Source organism: Oryctolagus cuniculus, chromosome 19 (genome assembly GCF_051225735.1).
Source record: "Oryctolagus cuniculus isolate XC-2025 breed Fujian yellow rabbit chromosome 19, ASM5122573v1, whole genome shotgun sequence".
Lineage (NCBI taxonomy): Eukaryota > Metazoa > Chordata > Mammalia > Lagomorpha > Leporidae > Oryctolagus > Oryctolagus cuniculus.
Window position 1 is genome coordinate 40127247 of NC_142885.1, and position 14164 is coordinate 40141410.

At 39.4% G+C, this 14164-nt stretch overlaps 1 long non-coding RNA gene across 1 annotated transcript in view; it reads left to right on the forward strand.

Moving 5' to 3' along the window:
• LOC149120492 (uncharacterized) overlaps nucleotides 1-4285 on the forward strand; it is an 82809-nt gene extending 78524 nt beyond the window's left edge. The window contains exon 3 of the long non-coding RNA XR_016226034.1: nucleotides 3125-4285. This is a non-coding gene — a long non-coding RNA (uncharacterized LOC149120492). The remainder of the gene's footprint in view (nucleotides 1-3124) is intronic.
• Nucleotides 4286-14164: the final 9879 nt, after the last annotated feature.

The following is a 14164-nucleotide window of genomic DNA, read 5'->3' on the forward strand; positions in this document are numbered from 1 at the left end:
TCAACATTTTATGTCTATAAAAAAACTACTTGAATTTGCTAACATGTTTTCATAGATTGTCCATATAAAAATAGTTCAACATCACTTAAAAGTAATTAATGCTGAAATTTGATGTGTTACCTTGTTTAAAAATGTTGTCTTGATTTAAATATTTTAATAGGTTATTTCAAAATGTAAAGCAAGAAAATTGACAGATGAAAAACATCACAAGTATAAAAATAAAATTTTCAAGTAAGTTAAAGAGGGTGTGTAAAAGTCACACAAAGTTATAAGAAAAAAATTTTTGGACATGAAAGCTATTACTGATTCTCTGTTAGAGCAATAAATTAATCTCTTATGTTCTCTTGATGTGTCTGTTAAATTCTAATTGTTTAAAAACAAGTGAGTTTTTATTAAGAGCTATGGGTTATTTAAATATGTGCTTATTTTCAAACCTTTAAATAATTACCTTGTAACAGTGATCAAATTTGGCCTGTATTATGTATGATATAAAATAGTATTGATACAAATGTCTGAAAATTATAAAGTCTGGTAATTTAGTGTTACTAAACATAATGGTCATCTTGGTGAAGGGGCCCCAGAGGCCTAGAAGAGTTAAGTGTGCCTTGTAAAATCCTACAGGTGCTTTCAAAAATGCTATGTAAAGTAAACAAGTGTCTCTTCTTGGTTAACAAGTTTGTAATTTTAAATATGACAACTTAAGGTCTTTTGTCATCACAGTTTTGTATATCAGATTTACTGCTCATAAAACTAAAGCATTGTTGGTTCTGTGTTTAACTGTCCTCCTATAGGTTGCAATGAACTTTTTCCAGCTACATCTGTTGTATTCAGTACTTTGGGATGACTCTCTAAACTGATAAAGCCAATAATGTATTACAGGTACCAACTGGAAAAAAGTATATTTAACTGAGGTTACTAAGATCAGAAAGTAATTAAAATCAATTGGTGATTTATAAAAAAGGTTAAAGATTCTAACAATTATCACCGAAACTGCTTTATTGTTCTGGTGTATGTGACCCTGTAGTTTGCTGTGAAACTAAATGCATTTATCTAATCAACTCCTCTGTAGCATTTATGTATGTTTTTCTAATGTCTCTGCTGGTCTAAATGTTCTGTATACAAGAAAGTTATTTCAAGTGTTACATATTGCTGTAGAGCTTGATTATATTGTTATCTGTAACAGAATGTTTCCCGTAAATTTAAAAGGCTAAAGTTGATTGAAAATTTGTGTAACCTAAACCTCTGTAAACTTGTTAAAAGAAAAAAAAACCTGAAAATATTTTATATACTTGTGCTTAAATTTGCTGGTTAAACAAGCTACACCATGTTGGTTATTTAAGAGATGTTTCCGAGTACATGTATTCTTAAAATTTGTGAAGGACATTGGACCTTTTGGTAGGTTATTTCCTAAGTTGTTGTCTAATAATTGAATCTCCTTGCTAAGTTTTCATTTGATATTATTCTTAAAATGTTTGTGTGTGAAAGAACTGCCCTGACTTTTTGACCCTATTGCCATATATGATTATTCCTTGTGAGATTACTTAATTATTTGGATTAAAGACTAGCGTAGAAAATTAAAGCCACTGCCAGGCAACACCACACAGAGTAACATATCTGTTTTGCCTCTGGTGGTGCAAGGTTTTTTAAGCATGGCTGGTAACTGGTAAGATTTTGTAGTGACAATCTGGCAATATCCTTGCATAGCTATTTGGGTAAGGACATAAGTCAGTTCTGTTAAAGGTCAACCATGTTCAGAAATCAGAGTAACTCAGCCCAGCTAAATATTCATAAGAAACATGCCTATAACTCTGGACTTCTAGACAACAAAAAATAGAGATGGGACTTAGCACCCCCTTGACTTGCATTCTCTGGTCTACTTTAACAAGAACCAGGAGGAAAAGAAAACTGGACATCAGAAGCAATGTAAAGATGGGTGGCAGGCCTATTACAGGCAGCTCTGAACAGTGATCTGCCCTCAGGAAGACCCAACAGGCCAGGCCACTGCAGTGGCATTCGATGTGGTAAGCCTGGGCTTCAGCAGAAGTCAGCTTATAAAGAGCCTTGGCAGCTCTGCCAGCCATGAGTTGGATCACTGGAAATGGACCTGCCCTGGAGTTGGAGGACTTCAGGTCAGAGCCACAGATTTTATTGGCTCTAAGCTGAAAAGCCCTTCTCTTAGCCCAGCCTTCAAAGTGACCGCCACTGTTGAGAGAATGGCCAAGTAGGGTCAGTGACATTGCAGACAGAGCTTTAAATTTGCTGTTGGAGATGCCACCTACCTTTACCTGGCCAGCTCTCCTCCCCGGCCAGGTAAGTAATCAAAGTTAACAGAGTGCCTTCCCCAAGGAGGTTCACACCTCCCTTAAAATGTACCCTATGTAAAAAGATAGATAGGTCTAGGTCCCTTAATTTACAAGGCCTAAAGCCACCAGGTTATTATCAAGCCCCTTTTATCAGGTTCTCTTTGCCTCTCAATCGGAAAACTTATTTATAACTTGAACAACACCTTTCTTGACTCCTCTAATAGCAACTCTGTCCTTTGTTCTGGACCCTGTCTGGCCCACTCCTTGGCCTCATTCCTTTGTGATTTCATTGCGTATTAAAGTCAGTGGTATACAGACATTCTGTACGTATCCTGTGGGGGCAGCAGCAGTATCTTTTAAACAGTATTACGGTAAGTAGTGTACTTCAAAATGTAAATTACCTTGTTCAAAACTGTGACTTTAACATCTGTGTAATTAGTGCATATGGTATCTACTCTCCATTATCAAGATAAATCATTATTAGGTAAATTTGGCTAGTTCTGTGAGCAGTGTTTCCTATTAAATATTAACTGCTGTCTCAGTTACACATAGCAACAGCAGCTCCGCTTCGTTCAGGAAAAGTAAATGCACAAAGTTAAAAAGTTAAAAGACATGCTGAAAATAACTGGTCATTATTCTGTGTATAAAAGTAGAGCAGAAATTAAACACTGAGGATTTCTGTGAATTCTTTGTTTTATGTAGTAGATTGGTATTTATACTCCCAACGTGTGTACTGATAATCATCTCCCACACTAATGAGTGGCTTTTCTCCTGGTTTGGGCTGGAATCTGCTTTATTCTCATCCTGTCTCTATACTACAGTGTCTGTTTAAGTGTTTACAGCTGGTTATGGAGCGAACCAAGGCCTTCGGTAACCAGTCGGTCAACCAAATACTACTACAGGAAGGTGCTCGGCTCCCCACCCAGGAGACAGTGGCTTAAGACATCACCCCATGGCAATGAAGAGTGCCTCTTTGCTCCACGTCAACAGGGGTGGCTCTGAAGATGGATTGTCATCCCTCTGCACCTCTTGGACTTCTGGGACTGATGTGGTGGGCTGTGCGCCACTCTGGAAAAGAATGCTGCTTTTACGCTGATTACTCGGGCCTAATTACAGATAACATGGCTGGGTAAAGTTAGGGAGGGGTTGGCAAAACGAAAAAGAGGCCTCTCAGGGTGGTTTGAGTCTATCAGGACTCATAGGGCCCCTTGTTCTCTGGATTTTAATTTTAACCTTTGGCCCTTGCATTGTTAACAAACTTGTACAGCTTATGAAACAAAGATTGGGCACCATTCAATTAATGGTCCAACAGTCCCAATATAAACCCTTAAATGTTTGTAAAACCTATAAAATGTCAGTCCAAAACCCATGATTGGTTTTTTCAAATATGTACAAAAACAAGGGGGGGAATGAAGAGCCAAAGTGACTCCATTTTAAAACAATAAAAAAAGCAGCCTCCGTTTCCCATAACAGACCCGAGTCTGTAAAAGCAGGCATTCAGGCATTCCGAAGATATCAAAGCTTACCAGGGACAGCTAGCTCGGTAGACCAAGGACAGCACAGTAAAGATTGCTAAACAAAGTAACTCCCTGTACCCAAAGCTCCTGTGCTGTAAGTCCCCGCTGTAATGTATATGTAATGTATAGCTTCCATGCTATATGTAACTCTTTTCCTGCTGATGTAGCCCTTTTTTCCTTTAAAAACTCTCCCAAACACCGGGGCCTCACTCCTTCCTTCGCTGCGCAGGTTGGTTGGATGGCGTCCCTGTTGCGGCTTTGTACTCCCGAATAAACCTTGCTTTTGCAGTTCAGTGTGATCAACTCTCTGGGGGACTCTGTGGGGATCTAACGATCTGGGCACAACACTCCCACCCCTGCAATCTGACACTAGGAACACTTACTAGTCACCTGAGTTAACAACAAAAACTGTGAAACAAAAATCAAGAAGACACAGTATGCTAATATTTCTAACAGATAATGCTAATGATATGAACTACAGTATACTAATACTGTATACTAATACAGTATACTAATCACTAAAATCAGTTGTATCAAAATTAAGAATTAAAAGAAAACACACAGGATGTTAAAAATGGTAAAGTGAAACAACAACTATCTTAACTATGGCAACAGTTCTAATCAGTAAGTCTTACAGTGATCTTATCTAAATCAAAGGATCAAAAATGAGAAAAAATCAAAAACATGGGGGAGACACAGCAAGAGTAATAAGTGAAAACAGTATAAAATACATTTAGCCAGAAACAATAAAAACAAAACAGAAAATAAAAAAAAAACATGAAAAAAAGTAAATACACAAGAATACAAAGTAGAAATAGGCAGCGGAGAGAAATTGACAAAATAGAAAAATAATAAAATAAATAGAAAAAAAAAGAACCAATGTAGTAAAAAGAACAAAGACATCAGACAGACAAAACAACAATACAAACGACAAGACAAGGGAAAACCAGTAATGTCAACCAAGTTCTTCAGGCTGCCTCCACAGAACTTCCTGGGCCAACTGAACAAGAACTGAGGCCAAGCCAGGGAACTGTTAAGGCAGTTGGAATGACATAACAGTGGCTCCCCTGATGTCAGAGCAAGATACAAACCAATCACAGCTGGGGATACACCATGGTGGTTTTCTGAAGAAACTTTTACTTGGTTAAAGTGAAAGGACCCCCAAAATTTTTTGCTTAAGTTGGTGATAGTAATTGATATTTAGGTTTTGATAAATTGACACCTGAAGGCTGTTTCAATGGGCTTTTCATTTCTAGTATAAAATTTGTAAATAACTCTTGGCTTTGGTAGGACTCCTCAAGCCTACACTCAGAATATCTAACATGCTAGGTCTCAACACGTTGGTACCACTTCACTGGCAAAATGACAACAAAATTTATGCTTGCCAAGTCACCATCAGGTGCATGGTTCATATCCATAGAGCTGAGAGGGAGGTTTCTTTCATCATTTACCCTGAAGTTCATCATCAGATTGCTCCTCAGTAACACTGGAAAGCTGCACAGTAGTGGGCTGATATAGTCCAGTGCAGACGTCAAAGTAAGAGCAAACTGTGAAATCTATAGCCTTCCAAAACTGTTCAGATCATAAGGAGGAAGAGAAGACATTCCAGGATATTCCAGTCCTTTGGGTTACCGTAACAAGACCCTGACCTGGGTGACCGAAAAAGAACAGGAATTCATTTTTCACTGTTTTGGAAGTTGGGAAGTCTGGCTCAAGGCCCAACAGATTTACGATCTGGCAAGGGTTCACTCTCTGCTTCTAAGATGGTACCTTCTTAAAGAAAAAAAAACACTGATAAGGAAATCAAAGGCTGGTGGCTTAGTGTGGGCAATTCAGCCCATGTGTAGGCGTTGAAATGTTGCACAATTTTGCCCAATACCCAGATACTACTTCCAGAAAAATACGGTGCCTTCTTAAGTTTCCTCATGAGGAATGGCCTTCTAAAGCTGTCTTCACCTTATAGAAAGTCCCCCATCCTGGGGCTGCTGTCATGGGTGGGGTAAGCCACCACCTGTGATGCCAGCATCCCATATGGGTGCCAGTCCTAGTTGTAAGGGTGTTGGTGGTAGGGAGAAGACGACACAGAATTACTTACATAGCTGTTCCATAGGGGAAATACAAATCTCCATAGAGAGGCTCCTTTAAAGAGCTGAAATTCTATGAACAATTGTTCAATGAGGCTACAGCCGCCTAGAAAGAGCATGGGCTTCAGCATCAGATCTGGTCACACCCAGCTCTGTCATAGCTGCTTTAAACTAGGCAAGTTTCTGAATTTCTCTGAGCCATTCTTCTATAAAATAGAGACAACAGCACCCACCTTGTATGGGATTAAATAATCTAAATCGCACAATGGCAAATGTGGCACTCAAAAAAATTTAGCTATGGGGACCATTATTCAGAAAAATGTATCTGAATCCTCAATTCTGTAGTCAAAAAAAACTCTAAAAATATAAATTTAGCTTATTTAAGTTTTATATTTTAAGTCATTTAACAACCTATTTTTCTTCACACTTTCCCCCATATTATACTGTTCGAGTCATCTTCAGGCTTTTTTTATTGTTTCAATATACATATATAAGTACTGATCCTTTCATTTTCTATTTTCACCCTTATTTCCACTCCCCTTTTTCATTTCCTCTTGGTTCATGTCCATTAAACAACTCAGATGTATTATACACCTAACAAGTACAGTGTTCTAACCCTATTTTTTAATTAACTCAGTTGACACACTCTTCTCCATCAGGATGGTTCTACTAAAACCATCTAAGGTTTTTTATTTTCCCCAAATTTGAAAGCTACATGTAACCATCCAATTTCCCCTTCCTGTAATGTTTCAAAAACTCTTCATTGTTAAGGGGCTAAATTTAGCATGACATCTAATAAATAAGGAAAATGAGGACCGAGAACTTTGACACAGAGAGGACCACAGGGAAGTAAATGTCTGAGAATCCTAATAGTACATGATCTTGACTTATGAGAGGGTTTGTTACTAGAGTAAGTATGAAAGAAACAGCCTTCTTCTAATTCATGAAAAGAGGATGTCTTTCCATTTCCATTTGTCTTTGATGATTTATTTCATCAGTGCTTTATACCTTTATTGTGATCTTTCACTTATTTGGTTAACTTTATTACTAAATATGTAATTTTTGTAGCTATTGTAAAATTAGGCTTCTTTTTGCCTGTTTCATACTGTTTTATTTTATTTATTTTTTTTGACAGGCAGAGTGGGCAGTGAGAGAGACAAAGAGAAAGGTCTTCTTTTTTCCGTTGGTTCACCCCCCAATGGCCGCTTTGGCTGGTGCACTGTGACTGGCGCTCCGTGCTGATATGAAGCCAGGAGCCAGGTGCTTCTCCTGCTCTCCCATGCGGGTGCAGGGCCCAAGGACTTGGGCCATCCTCCACAGCATTCCCAGGCCATAGCAGAGAGCTGGACAGGAAGAGGAGCAACCGGGACAGAATCTGGCTCCCTGACCAGGACTAGAATCTGGTGTGTCAGCGCCGCAGGCAGAGGATTAGCCTGTTGAGCCACGGCGCCGGCCACTTTTTATTTTATTTAAGATATACAAACTTCATATATTTCATATGTACAGATTCAGGAAGGTGATGATACTTTCCACTCTACTCTCCATCCCGCTCATATTCCCACCCTTCTTCCTTTTCCCTCTACTATTCCCATTCTTACTTTTTATAAAGATCTTAAACGTAACTTTACAGAGGATCATTATTAGTGTGTAATTGTTTTGTACATTGATTTTGTATCCTGCAACTTATTGGTTTATCATTCCCAACATGTTTTTACTGCAGTGTTTTAAGTTTTCCTGTCTAAAATCATGTCTTCTGAAAAAACAGATATTTTGACTTCCTCCTTCCCAATTTTCATCCATTATTTCTTTAGTTTGCCTGAGTACTCTTGTGAGTACTTGAGATACTGTATTGACTAAGAATGGTTTATGTGGAGTTCTTTTCTTGTTCAACACTCAGGAGAAATGTTTTCAGGTTTTTCCCATTCAGTATGGTATTGGCTATTGTTTTATCATATAGCTTTGATAATTTTAAGCTATGTTTCCTCTGTACCTTGTTAGTTCCATTTTTTTCTTTATCATGAAGGGATGTTGAATCTTGTGACGGAAGCATCCACTGCATCTATTAAGATGTGCATTTGTTTTATGTTGTTCATTCTGCTGATGTGATTTCGTTGATTTTTATAGATGTTGAACCACACGTGCATGCATGTGATAAAACCCACTTCATCATATTACATGATGTGTGTGTGTGTGTATATATATATATATATATATATATATATGAAGATTTTTCTAAAGCCATGAGAACAAGCATCCTGACAAAAGGAACTAAAAATATATTCCAAAATTTTGCTGGAAAGGAATCATGCTTTCCTTGGTTGTTTCTACACAATAAGCAGTAGCTTTCTGCATGTTCTTATATATTCGAATCCTCTCTGATAGGACTGCTGGCCAGAATCAGTAAAGTGTCATTAGGTTTGCATATTTGATTTATTACATGCTGTCTTTCTGTGACCTTGGGAAATGTTTTCAACTTTCTGGGATTGAAAAAGCATAGGTAGTGAGTTCAAGCATTCTTATTTCAAACACTGTCTAGGCTGTGAGGCTCTGGAAATGTTACGAAGTCTTAGTTTGGTTGTACTGTTTGTGCAACTCAGATCTAAAATGATTTCTTCTAAAAAGTTTAGATGCAGAGATTTTTTTTTATGAGTCAACATACACATGAAGAACCCTCACGTCATCAGATTGTTTTGTGTGCTCATTTTTAATAAAATACCTATTTTCAACTTTATACAATTTAAGGGGTGGAGTGTTCTAAGTTTAGAGTCTGTTTATCATAAAAGTCATGACGTTTGGCCGGCACCGCGGCTCACTAGGCTAATCCTCTGCCTTGCGGCGCCGGCACACCGGGTTCTAGTCCTGGTTGGGACACTGGATTCTGTCCCAGTTGCCCCTCTTCCAGGCCAGCTCTCTGCTGTGGCCAGGGAGTGCAATGGAGGATGGCCCAAGTACTTGGGCCCTGCACCCACATGGGAGACCAGGATAAATACCTGGCTCCTGCCATTGGATCAGCGCGGTGCGCCAGCCGCAGCGCACCGGCCACGGCAGCCATTGGAGGGTGAACCAACGGCAAAAGGAAGACCTTTCTCTCTGTCTCTCTCACTGTCCAAAAAAAAAAAAAATCATGACTTTTGTTCCTTCAAATGAGGGAAATAATCTTTGTAGCTAATCTCAGGTGATACCAAGTTGGCAGTATATTACTTGATAAATTCAGAGCTCCTTCAATTTCCTGATTAGTAGTGTATTTATAGTGAACGGCACACAGTTGAATGCTTCAGAAGATTTATCTACTTATCTGAAAGGTGGAGTTAGAGAGGGAGAAGCAGAAAGAGAAGCTTTCTATCAGCTGGTTCACTCCCCAAATGGCTGCAATGGCCAGGGATGGGCCAGGCTGAAGCCAGAAGCCAGGATCTTCATGTGGGTGTCCCACATGGGTGCAGGGGCCCAAGAACTTGTGGCCATTTTCCATCGCCCTCCTAGATGCATTAGCAGTGAGCCAGATCAGAAGTGGAGCAGCCGGGACTCTAACCGCCACCCAGCTGGGATGCCGGCACTCCAGATGGTGGCTTAACTCACTACATCACAGCACCATTGCCGCACAGTTGAATTTTTAATGTTATGCGTACCTGCTGACATCATGTCTTTCTTCAGATAAGGGAAATCCCTCTTTTCACAAGGACGATTACATAAAGAAGTTGGCAGGTGTATCTGTTGTCTTCTTTTCCTGAGTGTTTGGTTATCTTTGCAAGAACTCCTTTTCCTTCTCAGAAACAAACATCTGAGGTGTTACTGAGATGAACATTCCATTTCTTTATATGTTAATGGTTTATTGTCATTGGAGAAAGTCTTCATTGATTTTTCTCATCAGTACAATCCCAGACATTCACCTGAAAATCCACCCCAGCCGTTCTTTGTTCTTTATGGTGAGAGCTTTTGTGTTTAGATAACGAAAATTTGAGGGGTTCCAAGCTGTGGTGTAATGGTAAAGCTGCTGCCTGTAGTGCTAGCATCTCATGTGAGTGCTGGTTCAAGTCCTGGCTGCTCCACTTCGATCCAGCTCCCTGCTATGGCCTGTGAAAGCAGTAGAAGATGGCCCAAGTCCTTGGGCTCCTGTACCCACGTGGAAGACCTGGAGCAGTCTCCTGGCTCCTGGCACAACAGCTGGAGCTTTTCAGAGCTGTTCAAAGCTTTGAATCGGTGCAGCATCAGCTGTTGTGGCCAACTGGGTAGTGATCCAGCAGACGGAATACCCTCTCTCTCTGCCTCTGCTTCTCTCTCTGTGTAACTCCAACTTTAAATAAATTAATAAAGATTAAAAAATTAACATTTTGAGCTATGTTTTACTTTTGCCCAATAATTTTATTGAAAAGTGCTTTGAAAAAAAAGTGTTTTGAGAAATCAAAAATAAAACTATCCATGAAAAACTTACTTATTCTTACTATATTACAGCTATTTTTACTGTATTTTGCAGCTAGATTTTAATATTTTAATAGTAAAACATGCATTAGAATTTTGCCTATTTTTCTTTCCTACAAGGTTAGTTACTTCAATCTAATTCACGCAGATGGTATTTATCCTATAGTAGAATGGAGAAAAAGTATATAGATAAAAATGCAAACGTGCAAATTTTCAACTTCAAATATGTAAATAATTTCTTTTTCAAGATTGGTGTTTATTTGAGAGGTAGAGGAAGAGACAGAGAGAAGAAAAGACAGAGAAAAAAAGTCTTCCATCTTCTGGGTCGCTCCCCAAATGGCTGCTACAGTCAGAGCTGAGCTGATTGGAAACCAGGAGCCAAGAGCCTCCTTGGGGTCTCCCACATGGGTGCAGGGGCCTAAGCACTTGTGCCAACTTTCTTTGGTTTTCCTGGGCATAGCAGAGAGCTGGATTGGAAGAGATGCAGCCAGGTCAAACTGCTGCCTATATGGGACATGGGTGCTGCAGGTGGTGACTTAGCCCATTACACTACTGCACTGGCCCCAGTAATTCCTTTTGTAAGTTAAATGTATCATATTTGTTAGAGAGATGCTCTTTACACACACTCACTCACACTCAAAAGTTTGTAACCAAAAAGTCATATTTGTATTTGATGTTTGGAAAATACAGCAAGTCTATCTGCAAAGACACTTACGCAGGTCAAGGGTACACAATAATGAGACATTTATTAGGATGACTTTATGGAGAAGGTGATCTGCATGAATGAGAGCCATCAGAATAAAACCATCTTCTGTAATTTTGATCAAAGCTTTCTTATTCTTTTCTTGCTTAGTCTAATAAGGAATGAAATTGATAACAAATAGATGATCTGTTTCATAGTATTACATACATTTTACTAACACCATATGTGTTGAAAGTGATATTTGTAGGAGAAACAAGGTTGCGACTTCCAAACAAATTATGATAATTGTTGAAACTTAAAAGGTACCGATGATTTTGGAAGAGAATTTTAGAAGGAGTAGATAAGCACCAGTGATGATCTAGTTACACAGATTATTTCTCAGAAGTTGTGACGCTTTATAAAAACTACAGCATTAAGATTTGTAGTTCTAGTTAGTCCCATTTAAAAAGTTTTGCTTTTGTGGCCTGAGATTTTGGAGCTTTCCTCCTACATTGTCACCTAGGAGTTTTACCATTTCTATTCTTACAGTTACTCATTTTGAGTTGTTTCATATGGTAGAATGATCCAGTTCCATTCTTTTGCCTATAGAAATCCAGTTTATCCATAACTATCATTTTAAAAGATTTATTTTATCCTTTTGAAAGGCAGAGTTAGAGAGAGGAAGATCCAGAGACCTTCCATCTGCTGGTTCACTCCCCAAATGGATGCAATGGCCAGGGCTGGGCCAGACCAAAGCCAGGAGCCAGGAGCTACTGCCAGGTCTCCCATGCGAGTGCTGGGGCACACGTACTTGTTCCATCTTCAACTGATTTCTGGAAATGGAGCAGCTTGGACTCTAACCAGTGACCATATGGGATGTCATCATTCTAGGCAGCAGCTCAACTTGTTATGCCACAATTCCGGCCCCCATTTATTTATTTTTTAAGAAGTTGAAAATTTTATTTTGCTGCAGATTTGTTGCTTCACTGTATGAAATACCATTAGCAAAGACAGCACATTGAAAAGTTAATATGGTATTGTTCTCTTATATTGTAAAACTAGCAAAATCCTTTCTCTGCTTCCAGCTATTTTCTTTTAAGGGAAAGAGTTTATTGGGGGAAACCCAACAGACTGGATAGAAGGGACGAAGAAGGAAAAAGGCAGAAAGAGAACGCAAGAGAGAGACAGAGATCAGGAGATGGAGAGGAAGAGAGAGCTGTGCGCTCAGGAAGAGCTCCCTTTAAAACATTGCCAGGGGGTGGGCAGGGAAGTAGAAGCTGCGAATCCCATTAGGATGTGGATGGGGCTGATGTTGATGTTTGGACCATGTGGCCACCTGGCTTCCTGTCATGGCGGTGGGGGCTGGGGCATAGGATGGTGTCAGGGTGTAGATCACGCAGTAGATAAGACTGCATCATTTTACTAACATTCCCCCCATTTGTTTTTTTTTATTTATTTTTTGACAGGCAGAGTGGACAGTGAGAGACAGAGAGAAAGGTCTTCCTTTGCCGTTGGTTCACTCTCCAATGGCTGCTGCAGCCGGCACACTGCAGCCGGCACACCGCGCTGATCTGAAGCCAGGAGCCAGGTACTTATCCTGGTCTTCCATGTGGGTGCAGGGCCCAAGCACTTGGGCCATCCTTCACTGCACTCCCTGGCCACAGCAGAGAGCTGGCCTGGAAGAGGGGCAACCGGGACAGAATCTGGTGCCCCGACAGGGACTAGAACCCGGTGTGCCAGCGCCACAAGGTGGAGGATTAGCCTAGTGAGCCGCGGCGCCGGCCTCCCCCATTTGTTTTTTATGAAGCAGTTTTATGGGATTACATTAGCCCCAAAAGTCCAGGAGGGGTAGAGGGATGATGATCTGTCTTAAGCTACTTCCTGCTGACATGGGGTGATGAGGTACTTTTCGCTGGCATGGGGCAATGTCTCAAGCCACTGTCTCCCAGATGGGGAGGCAAGTATATCCCTGTAACAGCATTTGGTTGACCAGCTGGTTGCTGAAGGCCTTGGTTCGTTCCATAATCAGTAAGTAAATATAGTAGTATAAAAGACAGGGTGAGACTAGCAACCAATGATCCTAAGAGTGGCTTTAACCCGGTAATGAGAGGATTTCATAGAGGAGAGGAAATGTTTTAGTTTCATGATCAGAAAATCGGAGATATAAAACTGATGATAAGACTTCGAATAGGCGTGTTTAAAATTATAAGCTCATTAACCAACAGGAGACACTTACTTCACACAGTTTCAAAAGCAGCTAAAGGATTTTACAAAACACTTAACCCTTAAGGCCTCTGGGCCTTTCTCATTAAGATAACCATCACATCTAATAACACGAGATCATTAGACTTTTTATCTTTCAGACATTTGTATCAGTAGCATTTTATAGTATAAAAACTTAAAATATAACACCACTTCACATCTTAACAGTACTTCTAACATAATCCAAATAGCCTGATTAGTTGGTGTCTCTGTGTCTTTGACAGTTTCCAGGGACCCATCTGGAAATTGTCAAAGTCTAGATTTTTGAAATTTTGATTTTTTGAATGCCTGTCAAGGATGCCAAGAAGGCTCGAAAATCCAAAATATCTCATTTAAATAGGATGCCTTAACATCGTAACATAATATAGACCAAATTTGATGAGTTACAAGGTTATTATTCAAATGTTTTAGAATAAGCATATATTTAAATAACCCATAGCTCTTAATAAAAAACTCATCTGATTTGAAACGATTAGAATTTAACAGAGACATTAAGAGAACATAATAGACTAGCTTAACTGTTTTATCAGAGGATCAGATTCTATGTCATAGGAAAATAATTAATAGTTTTTGTGTCCAAAATTTCTTTCTTTCATAACATTCTGTGACTTCCACATACACTCTTCAACTTACTGGAAATGTTACATCATTTCCATTCCAGTCTAGAGTAAACAAGGCATCAGGATGAAGTAATTCTTACAAACCATGTCCTTACTTTATTCAAAAGAACTCTTTCCTTCTTAACCTTCCTTACCGATAACACTCTTTCCTTCTTAACCTTCCTTACCAAGTGCACATTTCCATACTTGTGATGTGTTCTGTCTGCCAATGTCCTTGATTTACATTTTGAAATCACCTGTTAAAAATCTCCAAATTAAGACAACATTATTAAATAAGGTA